At 52.7% G+C, this 12,461-nt stretch overlaps 1 protein-coding gene across 1 annotated transcript in view; it reads left to right on the top strand.

Moving 5' to 3' along the window:
* The first annotated feature begins 2,383 nt into the window (after positions 1–2,383).
* MMP12 (matrix metallopeptidase 12) overlaps positions 2,384–12,461 on the top strand; it is a 50,185-nt gene continuing 40,107 nt past the window's right edge. The window contains exon 1 of the mRNA XM_058686530.1: positions 2,384–2,480. The gene's annotated coding sequence lies outside the window, so the exon portion shown is untranslated. The remainder of the gene's footprint in view (positions 2,481–12,461) is intronic.

Raw genomic sequence — 12,461 nt, 5'->3', positions numbered from 1 at the left:
GGTGGTCCCCATGGCTGCTGGTCCCATGGCTACTGGTCCCCATGTCTGCTGGTCCCCATGGGTGGTGTCCCCATATCTGCTGGTCCCCATGTCTGCTGGTCCCCATGGGTGGTGGTCCATATGGGTGGTGGTCCCCAAGGGCAGTGGTCCCCATGGGCGGTGGTCCCCATGGCTGCTGGTCCCCATGGTCACTGGTCCCCATGTCTGCTGGTCCCCATGGGTGGTGGTCCCCATGGGCGGTGGTCCCCATGGGTGGTGGTCTCCATGGGCGGTGGTCCCCATGGCTGCTGGTCGCCATGGTCACTGGTCCCCATGTCTGCTGGTCCCCATGGGTGGTGGTCTCCATGGGCGGTGGTCCCCATGGCTGCTGGTCCCCATGGTCACTGGTCTCCATGTCTGCTGATCCCCATGGGTGCTGGTCCCCATGGGTGTTGGTCCCCATGGGTGGTGATCCCTATGGGTGGTGGTCCCCATGGCTGCTGGTCCCCATGGTCACTGGTCCCCATGTCTGCTGGTCCCCATGGGTGGTGGTCTCCATGGGTGGTGGTCCCCATGGGCGGTGGTCCCCATGGCTGCTGGTCCCCATGGTCACTGGTCCCCATGTCTGCTGGTCCCCATGGGTGGTGGTCTCCATGGGTGGTGGTCCCCATGGGCGGTGGTCCCATGGCTGCTGGTCCCCATGGTCACTGGTCCCCATGGGTGCTGGTCCTCATGGCTGCTGGTCCCCATGGACACCATCCTAAGGACGATGGTGAGTTGAGGACTGGACAACATCAATTTCAGGCCAGGGCTAGTCGAATCCGGCAGTCATTCTACTTGTGCGAGAATCAGACTGACTGCAAAGCCTCCCAGGCTCCTGGCTCAAACTCGGAAAGACCTTCGTATATGTTGTGTGTATATATAGGCTCAGTGGCCTGGAGGAGGGGCTCGCTCCCAGGACCCAGGGGGTCCTAGGGGTGGAGGGCATGAGGGTCCTGGAGACTAGAAGGCCTCTGTTCTTTGCAGCTCTTTATCCTGCTGGAGACAGCTGTGCCCAAATGACACCTGGGAAATGCATCTGCCCAAAGTGGGACAGATTCAACGGCACAGAAGTGGAGAGTGTTGTCGGGGGCGTGTTGTGTGTGTGCACTTTGCAGGGGAGGTGCTAGGAGCGTCTAGACCACAGAGTGGGCCACAGGAGGGGTGCGTACATCCTACATCCTCCGCAAGCTAAGCGCTTGGCTCCATGCACAGGGGAGGTCAGCGTTCATCCCGGGAAGTTAATGTTACACTATCTCACTCTGATGAGTTAGCTTCTTCCTCCCACAGTTAACCCAAGTTTTCCTCAGGAATCAGACCCTGACCGATTGGAAGCAAGAGAAACACAGCGAGCCCACCCACTGCATTTAGGGCTCATTTACTTTACAGAAGAGCACCTGGTGTATTGCCCACAGTGAGAAATATTCTGCCCTTTCTGTCTCCAGTCCTGCAAAACCTATTTCTGGAAAGCCCGCTGACTCTCGAGTGGGCATTTTGTGGTAACAATGAATTAGGGCAAGTTTTGTTACTGCATGATGGCTGAGCCAAGACAAACTGGACCGAGATGATACAGCCCTGGAACAGGCTGAAGCTTGTACCTCATTTGTAGTGTTAAAAGTGACTAATTTGGTAAAAAAGAAAACCAATGTACAGCATAAGCCAATTTTATTACAGAGATATGCTTTAAAGCAAATGCCTCACGAATAACCCAGACACTCGTGCTCCATGCTGCGTCTCTTGTGGCAGTCCACATACCTGACCTACCAGCCCGGAGCACGCGTTTTACCATCAAGGTCCCCTTCCAGGAGGGTGTAATATCATCCAGGAGATTCGGAATGACCAGGAGGGTCTTGGACAATGTGGGGGTTAGGGGTACCCTAATCAAAATCTGCATCTCACTTTTGACTCCCCCTCCCCAAAACTTAACTACTGATACCCTACCGTTGCTCGGAAGCCTTAGGATAGATCACATATGCAGTCAGTTAACAATCACGCAATGCAGTCAATTAACAATAACAACACGGTGCAGTCAATTGACCGTAGCAACGCATTGCAGTCAATTAACGATAACGCATTTTGTATGTTATATGTACTATATACTGTATGCTCCTAACGAAGTCCGCTAGAGAAGAGGAAACGTGGTTAAGACAACCCTAAAGAAGGAAAATACGTTTACAGTCCCGCGGGTGTATTTACTGGAAGGCGGTACAGCCGGGCTGGGCGGGGCTGGGCCAGACACTGCGCATGAGCAGAGGCGCCCACACGGCCAGTCCACAGGTGTAGTGGTCGCCTGGCGGCGGCAGCCCCGGAGACACCCAGTCAGGGAGGACCCGGCCTCCCTGTGCTGCCCTGTGCCCCAGCGTCTCCAGGCCTGAGCTCCCCTGGGAACCGGCCCCTGCAGCCCAGGCCCCTCCTCCCCGGTGCGAAGGGTCAGCGCACAGGACCCCCGCGCTCTCGGACTGGTAAGGTCTTGTGCGGACGGAGTGGGGAGGGGGCGCGGTTGGGAACTAAGGCCTTGTGGCTTCTGCCGTCAGCACTTACAGAAAGAAAAGCGTAGAAGTGGACCCGTGCCGTTCAAACCCAGTCCTTCCAGGACCGCCTGTGTACCCCTGTCTGGCGACCCTCCGGGACACCCCTCTTGTTCCAGGGGCCAGCACTCCTGGAGGAGCGCGCCGGGGCATTCAGCAGTCTTGCTGGCACACCGGCCTTCACGCAGCAGGACGGTGCCTGACCCTCCAGTCTGCTCCTCGTACCCCACGCACCTCGTAGTATTTATCCCTCATTTGTCCTCTGCCCTTCTGCTCTTGGCACAAAGCATGCTCGTGTCTGCCTCAGGGTCCTTGCACCTGCCGTTGCTCCGTGGAGCCCAGTCCCCTGGTTCTTCGCACTGCGGGCGGGTCCCGGACGGGCCACCCTGTCCCTTGCCCACCTGGTCTGTCACATCACAGCCCCAGCACCCGTGCAGGGCCGTGCGCCCTAACGGTCCACCAGTGGGTTGTGCGTTAGGGAACCTGGGCCACCGTCCTGCTGATCAGCTGTGAGCCCTGAGAAAACGCACTTTGCCTGTTAGGGCAGCAGTCTTACCTGGGAGGGATGGAGGGTGATTCCCCCACCACTCTGGGCACCATCCGGGAGGCCCCCTAAGGCACGTGTGGAGGGCGGGGCGTTGGTAAGAGGGACCCTCCCACCCAGCGCCACCTCGGCAAGGCCCACACAGTCCTGAGAGACGCAGGAGGGAGGGGGCCGGCGTTTGTCGGGCGGCAAAGGGACGATTCCACCCACTGCTTCCAGCCTCCGTTGCCCCACCAGGGAGTCACAGGCCAGGAAGAGTCCAGTTCTCCTGGCCTGAACCCCTCCGCCACCCCGGGCCCGAACTGACGCTCAGTTCCACAGCTGGGTGATCCCGGGGAGCAGGGAGCAGAGGTGCTCTGTACGAAGGAAGGCTGCGTTTTGCTTCTGGAAGGGGAAGGATGTTTGCAGGCAAACACAGAACATCGAACCGGAGCGCCGTCCTCTGCCCGCGACTGCTGGCAGGGGTGTCTTCGCGTCTGCCCCACGGAGACGGGTAGCACGCACCCCCCCCCCCCAGGGCAGGGTCCATTCACCAAGTCTGTTTGACCTTTCGACCTTCACAAGATTCCTGTTTCTGGAGAACACTTAGCACACAGCAAGCTGCGAACCAGCCGAGGGTCCGTCCTACGTCCCGCGTGTCGTCTGACTTTGGCGGTAGTTGTGTTACTAAGCCCCCTTACCCTGGAGAAAACCGCAGCTGACACAGGTTATAGGTGCGCTGGCCAAGATGTGAGGGAGGACAGGCTACCGACGGCGGCAAGGAAGCAAACGGTCGCGGAAAGGAAGTCTGAAAAGCAAAATGACCCTCAGGTGAATCCCCTCGGTGGCTGGTCCGGTGGACCCCATGTCTGTGGACTAAGGGACGTCCCAGGTTGTGAAAAACACCTGGGCTGTGCGTGGGGCCCTTCTGTAGACAGCAAGTCTCCGTGCACAGAGAAGACTGGGTTATTTTGACTCTCGGACATAGAACAGACGGAAATGTTAAGTAACAGCAACACGCTTTAGACGGATCTGGGGTTCACATGAAGATAAGGCCCTCGGGGGCTGTGTGTCCCTTTGCGGGTCGAAGGTGGTAGAGTCCCGGTCCCAGCCTCGACGCCACCTGGCTGGGCTGGAGGGACTCGGAACCTGCCTCTCGCCACGAGACTGTGACTCCTTCCCGGGGGGTGACACTGCCGGGCTGGACATGCCCACCTCAGGGACACCTCGCGTGTCACTCTTGTTCCTAGAAGGCGGGCCTGGGGAGGGGCCAGAGGCATCCGGGTAGAACCAGTCGGAAACGGACAGAATCCAGGTCGTTTGGGAATCCAGGCGACCCTGCCCTGTGCTCTGGCCTTCACAACTAACAGCCGTGGTCTCGCTCCTGGCTGCATCCCCGCGGGGGACAAACCTTCTAAAAATGTCACAGAGAATGGAACAGAGCGTTATTCGAGCCACGGTAGGGACAGGTGCCAGGGTTACACGGTTTTCACAAAGAGGAGAGGCTCCCGGGAGGGGACATTTGGCACAGGGTTATGTATGGCTCTTACATAAAGACTTACAAACCATCCTCACGAGGGACATTCCAGAAAGTTACACACTTTATGTTACGTTTTCAATACGTGCAAGTATGTTCAAGTGTCATCTTAGGGGAGCCAGGGAGGTTTTGGTTTTTCTCACCTTTGTGTTTAGAATGCTGCTTTTTGGTTATTTATTTTTTTTAACTAATAATAATAATAATATTTTTTAAATAATAAAAAAGCAGATCTGCAATGTGTGCTCGGGGCAAAAACAGAGCCCGTGCTGTGAGGTTTCACGGAATCATTTTGACCTTGGTAAATGTTAAATGTTAACGTAAAAAATTGGAAAATGTCAAATGTTAACGTAGGGCTTCCGTGGGAGCCCAGGAGCAGGGCCACAGACATCAAAAGTAGAAAATTTCCCGGGGCGCCTGGGTGGCTCAGTCACTTAACCGTCCAACTTCGGCTCAGATCACGATCTCACGGTTTGTGAGTTCGAGCCCCGCATCGGGCTCTGTGCTTGGAGCCTGCTTCGGATTCTGTGTCTCCTTCTCTCTGTGCCCCTCCCCAACTTGTGCTCTGTCTCTCTATGTCTCTCAACTAAATGTACAAAAAAAATTTTTTTTTTAAAAAGTAGAAAATTTCCTTGATCAGGGTTTCCTTCGTGACAGGTTGACCCACATCTAAAACAGGGGACGATCCGAGGGAAGGGAGAGGTTCCATGGAAGACTGTGGGTTCCTCCACAGTCTGACTCATCCCTCTCTCGTCCCGACCTGACCCCGCGCTCCGCTTTAACCATGGGAAAATGAAATCTTCACTCCTTCCTTTTTGTTTCCTGTAACACTTGCTAGTGGCTTTCGAAAGGCAGCGTGTGTCTTACATGGGGTCCTTACCGGGAATACAGATTGTAGGTGACACCCCAGGAGCTCGCGTCCGGTGGACGCCCATGGGCCTCACAGCAAGAGGCAACAACTCCTGCGGTGTGAGATGGGGCTTCCTGCCCGGAGGGTGCTTTCCTGGCCGGGCTTCCTTCCTCTGCCCTTCTTTCCTCCGATGACATCGTAATCTCCGATGTCAGGACATGCTTAGAGTCCTGAAGGTAGACCTCACATGTGCACACGTATGCCGGAAGGGTCCCAATCGGCCACAAGTCGGTAGAATCTGTTCCTTTGTGCTCGTCACGTGAATGTCAGGGCTGGGTGTGAATGAGACGGAAGTACCTTCTAGGTTGAAAGAACCTTTCAGAAAAACGGAGAAGGTTTTCCAAGTTTATATAGATTATTCAGAACACACTGGGAAACCCCCCCCCCATAAAACGGAATTTTAAAACCTTTTGTTTTCTCAGACATAGTTTTGCTCAGTTAATTCTACTTAGAACATGATCTAAAGAGGTGAAACTATTGCTTCCTTCTACTTTAAAATGAGGGCCTATCCATTGCTTTCTTTTATTAATAATTCACAGAAAAGCAAAATTTCAAATCAGCTCCAAGTTAGTCAGGAGTGCAAACACCAGAGGCCAAAGTCAGGCACTAGTCATAGCTTTTGTTCAGGGAGGAGAGGGGAGGGTCCGGGCACTTCCTCCTTCTTGAATGATGTGTCACTCCTTTGCTTAAAACCCACCGATGGTTCAAGTCAGCTGTCGGGACTAGACGCACACTCGCCCGTGTGGCTTACAAACGGGGTCTGACCCCGTGCACCTGCCGCCGTCTCTGGCTCCGTGCGCTCCATCCCCTAACGTCCCTCCCCCTTCCCAGCGCCCTCCATGCTTCTCTGATTCTTGCTTGAGTTTCCTGAAGACTCCACACATGTCCCCTACTTGCCATTCTTTCTGTCCCAGCTAACTCCCTCTTCAACCTTCAGATCTCACTTTATTCTTTTTTTTGTTAAAAGTTTTTAAATGTTTATTTCTGAGAGAAAGAGAGCAAGTGAGCAAGCATGAGCAGGGGAGGGGCAGAGAGAGAGGGAGACACAGAATCCGAAGCAGGTTCCAGGCTCCGAGGTGTCAGCACAGAGCCTGACGCGGGGCTGGAACCCATGAACCATGAGATCATGACCTGAGCCGAAGTCGGACACTCAACCGACTGAGCCCCCCAGGTGCCCCCGGATCTCACTTTCAATGTCACTTAATCTGGGAAGCCTCGCCTGACCTTAGGTCTGGGCTAAGGGTGTGACTCCCTTTTTCATTATAATTGCCTGTTTTCTGATGGGTTTTTTTGCATTTTTTTAAATTTAATTTTTTAAATTTACATCCAAATTAGTTAGCATATAGTGCAACCATGATTTCAGGAGTAGATTCCTTAATGCCCCTTCCCCATTTAGCCCATCCCCCCTCCCACACCCACTCCAGTAAGCCTCTGTTCTCCATATTTATGAGTCTCTTAGGCTTTGTCCCCCTCCCTGTTTTTATATTATTTTTGTTTCCCTTCCCTTATGTTCTTCTGTTCTGTGTCTCAAAGTCCTCATATGAGTGAAGTCATATGATATTTGTCTTTCTCTGACTAATTTCACTGAGCATAACACCCTCCAGTTCCATCCACGTAGTTGCAAATGGCAAGATTTCATTCTTTTTGATTGCTGGGTAATACTCCATTGTTTATATACCACACCTTCTTTATCCAGTCATCCATCGATGGACATTTGGGCTCTTTCTGTACTTTGGCTATTGTCGATAGTGCTGCTATAAACATGGGGGTGCATGTGTCCCTTTGAAACAGCAGACCTGTATCCCTTGGATAAATGCCTAGTAGTGCAATTGCTGGGGCGTAGGTAGTTCTGTTTTAAGATGTTTGAGGAACCTCCATACTGTTTTCCAGAGTGGCCGCGCCAGCTTGCATTCCCATATAATTGCCTGTTTTCTATTCTGTATTCTCGGCTAAGATCGTAAACTTGGATTATGGCAGGGAGGTGAGAGCCGTGTATATGCTCACACACACACGTGTGCACACATGTGCACAAATTGAACAGGAAAGAGGTAAACTGATTTGTGTCACTTCTCATGATCCGGTGCCCTGTCCTTAGGTCCCTCCGAGTGCTGGGTGCAGGAAAACCTGGGGTACCCCAGAGAGGGAGTTAGTTCATGGGGAGGTTGCTGTGGGCTGGAGGAGACGGGCACACAGCCAGTGCCACCGTCTGGGCCCCAAACTGGGCCCCATGCTGTCGGGAGTCTTGAATATGGAAACACTGAAATAGAGAAGCTTTCTTTCTACATGAGATCCCTAGAAGGTGTTTCGAAAGTCTCTTACCCCCTGAGTGAGCCGCATCTTGAAGAGGAACGCTCACATGGACGCGGCCCCCGCGTTGGGAGAGGCACGGCTGGGGTGTGGCTGTGTGTGTGAGTGTGGTGGCGAGACCCCTCGTCTCTGACGCGTGCATCTCTGCAGATGGCCCCCAGATACCTTCTCTCCTTTGCTCCTCTGTTGGTGTCACATAGTCTGGAAATCTTGAGTCAGGAAAGTGAGGCACTGGGGGGGTGGGGCCCGAAGTGCTCGGCCACATGAGCCCCCATCGCAGGTCTGGACAGGGCCCGCGGCTCCCAGGGTCCTGGCCAGAGCCCAGCTTCCATCCTGCCCCAGCAGACGTGTGCCGCATTCGTGCCAACAGACCGCTGGCACCTGTGGGGCCACGGCCCGTGAGCCCACCTCTGCCACGGGCTGTCGGGTGGGGATCAGAGCGGATTTATAACCTCTAAATGTTTAGACGAGGAGTAGGTGGGCGTCTACTGGATCCTCCCTGGTGCTCCCCCCTCAGGATTTCACTTCATAGCCCAGGACTCTGTGCTAGTTGGCTCCTTGGAGGCCACTGGGCATCATTACTCCGTGTCACCTGCTGTTCAGGGAGTCACTCGCCTTTGGACATGTGCTTCTGTAGATTCCACTCCCGCCTGAGCTGCTCACGTCTAAGGTCCCTCCAAGGGGATCCTGCCGGTTGGCCGGGCACCCCGCGTCTGGAGCCCCGCTGGGGCAGACCTCCAGTGCCTGTGTCTCCAGACCATCTGCCAGCCCGCGAGCGTCGTGGCACCTCTGTGGCCACAAGGGCAAGTCAGTTGTCCACAGCAGCATGGCGGCCTTGGCTGAGAAAACCATGCTGGGCGCTGGCTGCACAGGGGCTGTGAGCTGGGCATTCAGAGCACCCAGCCCGTACCTGCGGCCTCCCTTCGCCCGCTGAAGTCTCACTTGCTTTAAGTCATGTATGCAGTTATTCTCATCCCCACCTAAACCATGCCAGCTAAGCAAAGGTGTAAGAGTCTAAATTAGATCATTCGGAGTCTTCTGCAAAAGAGGAAGGAAAAATAAGAACTCTTCAAACTTCAGTACCCGCTGTAGAGTGTTTCAGATTATTTAGGAAGATGTGGTCAGCTTTTTCACTGTAAATTCACTCTGTTATCAGCAATGGCTCATGTGTCTGGGAATGGCTTCACTTCCTCTCCAATGGTCACCATAAAATTAAGACGGGGGATAAAAGCCATGTCTATATATAGACAACAGATTAATTCCTTTTGACACAATAGTTTGGGGCACTTGTAGTGACTATTTTTGTAGAATTCATACATAATGTGAGTTAGAGCTTCTATAATCCGCTCATTATGCTGCCCACAAACTCGTCTGCCCAGTTTTCAGCCCAGCAGTTTGGTCACAAAGACCTAACCATCCTTCGTAAAGCCGTGGGGCTCGTATCACTGTGAGTCCTGTGCCGTGCGTAAGAGTAAGCCAGTAAGTTGACCTCGGTCTTTCTTCGTGCTTGTCACTGGCTCCTGACTGCCCCCCACCTCCATGGGGGCAGCGGGATCGGGTCATGGGCCCCCCAGGACCCTCCAGGGTCGTGGTTCCCGGCTCCCTGCAGCCACTTCCACGGAGTGTGGATGTGGATGTCACCTGCCTCTCCACGGGCTACCTGTCCCCAAGTCTTTGCCTTATCTTGGGAAAAGAGGCAGAAACAGCTGAGAAGAGATGAAGCTTGGGTCTCCTGTCACTAGAGAATTCAAGTTCTCAGATCCGAGAATTTCAACATGGGATTCTCAACTCTGGTTATTCCCTGGGGCCAACCGCTGTGTTTTAGATGCCCACACTCTAGCACAAACCTGGAGGTTCTGAGGCCAAAGTCAGGGACGAGGACGGGCGAGTGCTCGTGTTCTCAGATTCTAGGGTTCGTGTTCCGGCTCAGGTGGGGTTGAAGCCAGTGATTCGGATGAGACGCTTATATTTGTTCTTGCTCTCCAGCCAGGAGTGCAAACCGTGTTTCCCTAGGTCGCAGGTGCACACATTGCTGCCATTCACGTCTTGTGGGGGAAGGATCTGGGCTCGGAGAGGACCGGACTCAGTCCACCGGAGACAGGCAAGGAAGAGTGTCTGGAGTCAGCAGACAGACTCATTCAGCAAAGTCTGCCTGACTTCAGATACGAGTTCCCTCCGAACCCGCTTGTGGCTCAGGACGGCTTCTGCTGCCCAGGTGTCGCGTTTGCTTTGGGGGACATCAGTTATCAGTATGTCTTTTGTGCACCAGTACTGCGATGTGAGGGCACTGAGCCAGAGGCGGGCGGAGTGATGAGCGTCCCAACCGCACCCTTCCTTCTCAGGGGCCCCCACACCTGTGCCCCTTCCTGCCAGTGCTTGGAGTGGAGCCAGACAAAGACCAGCTCCTTGGCGGCCCCCTGAACAGTGTCTAGTCTTTTTCTCCCAAGGGAGGCGCTGGGAGCTGGCACTTTTCTGCTTACCCGCCGTGCCAATCCGGGGAGGGGGGTCCTCTGGGGAGTACCTGCCAATTTTGCCCTCATTGGGATCCAGGAGCCACTCAGCTGCCTTCCGGATTTCTCACGAACAGACCTGGCCCGGGAGGTGGTGTTGGATCTGTGTCTGTGGGTTGGGGAGGGCGAGTGTGGGGGTGCCCCCGCTGCCGTCTGGCTGATATTGCCGCACACGCGGTTTACGTCCTCGTTGTGGTTCTGCTTTGTGTCCATTTCCCAAAATTCACCAAAATACACATGTTACTGTATGAAAATTATACATCAGTAAATGAGACGAAAATAAGTTTGTAAAAATTTAATGTCACAAAAAATTTGTAAACCAGCAGTATGTTGTAAACTGCTCCTAGAAACCGTCCTTCAGCACCAAACAATTTATATATCTGTCATTCAATTCCACTTAGAAAATAGCCTTACATAGACAAAATTTTCTGATATATAGGCTATACTTGCTTTTACTGTTCTTTTTTTTTTTCCTCTTTATTCTCAAAATTGATTCCAGTCACACTCTCTTTTTCAGGACGGTGAGGAAGTCACGTAGGGATCACCATTTCTAAATAAAAAGTGGGTTGAATCCTACATGTACCACTGCTCAGTGCCTAAACAAACGTCTGATACGTAGTGGACATTCGTTAACATTTCTTTGAATGAACGGATGTAGTTTTCTTCTTTGATAATCCACTGTCAAAAGAGTGAAGAAAACCAGACCTTAGAGTCAGATCCTTGATTTTGCCAGTTAGGGGCGGTGCAGTCTCAGACGGTCTCAGCCTCGTCTACCCCCCCGTGTCACCAGGGATGATAATAATCCAGCAACTCGTAAAGTGAGCTTTGAAAGAGCTAAAGAAAAAAGACAGCTTTCCATCGTCTGAGTGTTGTCACCTGGACAAGAATTCCCATTGGTTCTTCTCACCCGACAATCTTATCTGGCTGATTACTGAGCATTTGTGTCGATTCCAATCCACATTCGGGATGCTTGAAATGCCGACTAGACTGGTGTTTTCGACACTTTGTCCTTCTCCCCCCAACCTAATTGCATCACTCATTTCTACTGTCCATGGTTTGCTACAGCCTGGCAGTGCCTAACATGAACTAGATACAAACAGGAACCTTCAATAAATCTCCTGTAATCAGGAGTTTATGGCCCTTGCTTTCCATGTTTGCCAAGCTCTCTCCCTGGCCAACCGGGTGCCCGTGCGGCACATGAGAGCGGAGCCCTGGTGGAGGTGTGTCCTGCCACCTGTTTGTATCGTACTTTGCTTGTGGCTTAGTTTCCTCATGCTTCACCAGTGCTTGTACCTCTGGGCGGTGGCTTCTGGTTCCAGCCTCCGCTCTGCAGTCTCGACTTCCTCCTCGTGGGTCTCCGTCCCACCACCATCCACTGTCCAGTCATGGACCTCGCCTCTGCCACCCGTGATCCACTGTCACAAAAGGCAAGCTCCAGTTCATATCCTGCAAACCCAGGCAGTGGGCGTGTTGTTAGATACTCTGAGTTGGTGGTATTTGCCTCACGCTCTTGTTTTCTTTATTTTTCTAAAAACTAATCTATTATATATTTATATATGATATGTATTATGATGTGTATATTTAATGTATATTGTAATAATTTGTTGCATTCGTTATTTCTATAATTTTATGTCTACCCTAGTTAGTCTATTTATGGTAGAAAGAAAATATTACAGATATCACTGAAGCTCCCCACGTCCCAGGGATCCAGAGTTTTCTGTTTGAACTAGAAGTTGACTCACTGCTCTAGGGTAATGGCGTGCCTGACTGAAAATTACTTGGTAACATTTAAGCTCCCGAAGAGTATGGTTTGGAGATCAGCCTAGGATGCTCCTGTTCTCTCTTCCTTTGAGGCTGGCCTAGCAGAAGGCTCGCTCTCTGTCTCCTCAATCCTGGGAGGGCTGATACAGCTCAGATTTTGCATGACACCCAGCTCCAAGACGCGTTTGGCCGCTCTCAGCAGACCTGGAGACCGACACCATCACATTAGAAAGGCTGGCACATGACTCAGGGCCAGCGGACCCTAAACTTTTGTGACAAGACTGATTTCCTTCTTCATCCTTCCCTCTTTGGAAAGAAAGATTGTGTATGTTTTCTAGCATAATACTGTGTCAGTTCTGCCTCGAGAAAA

Source organism: Neofelis nebulosa, chromosome 10 (genome assembly GCF_028018385.1).
Source record: "Neofelis nebulosa isolate mNeoNeb1 chromosome 10, mNeoNeb1.pri, whole genome shotgun sequence".
Lineage (NCBI taxonomy): Eukaryota > Metazoa > Chordata > Mammalia > Carnivora > Felidae > Neofelis > Neofelis nebulosa.
Note: the sequence above shows the minus strand (reverse complement) of the source record. Positions and strands in the feature narration are given on the sequence as shown.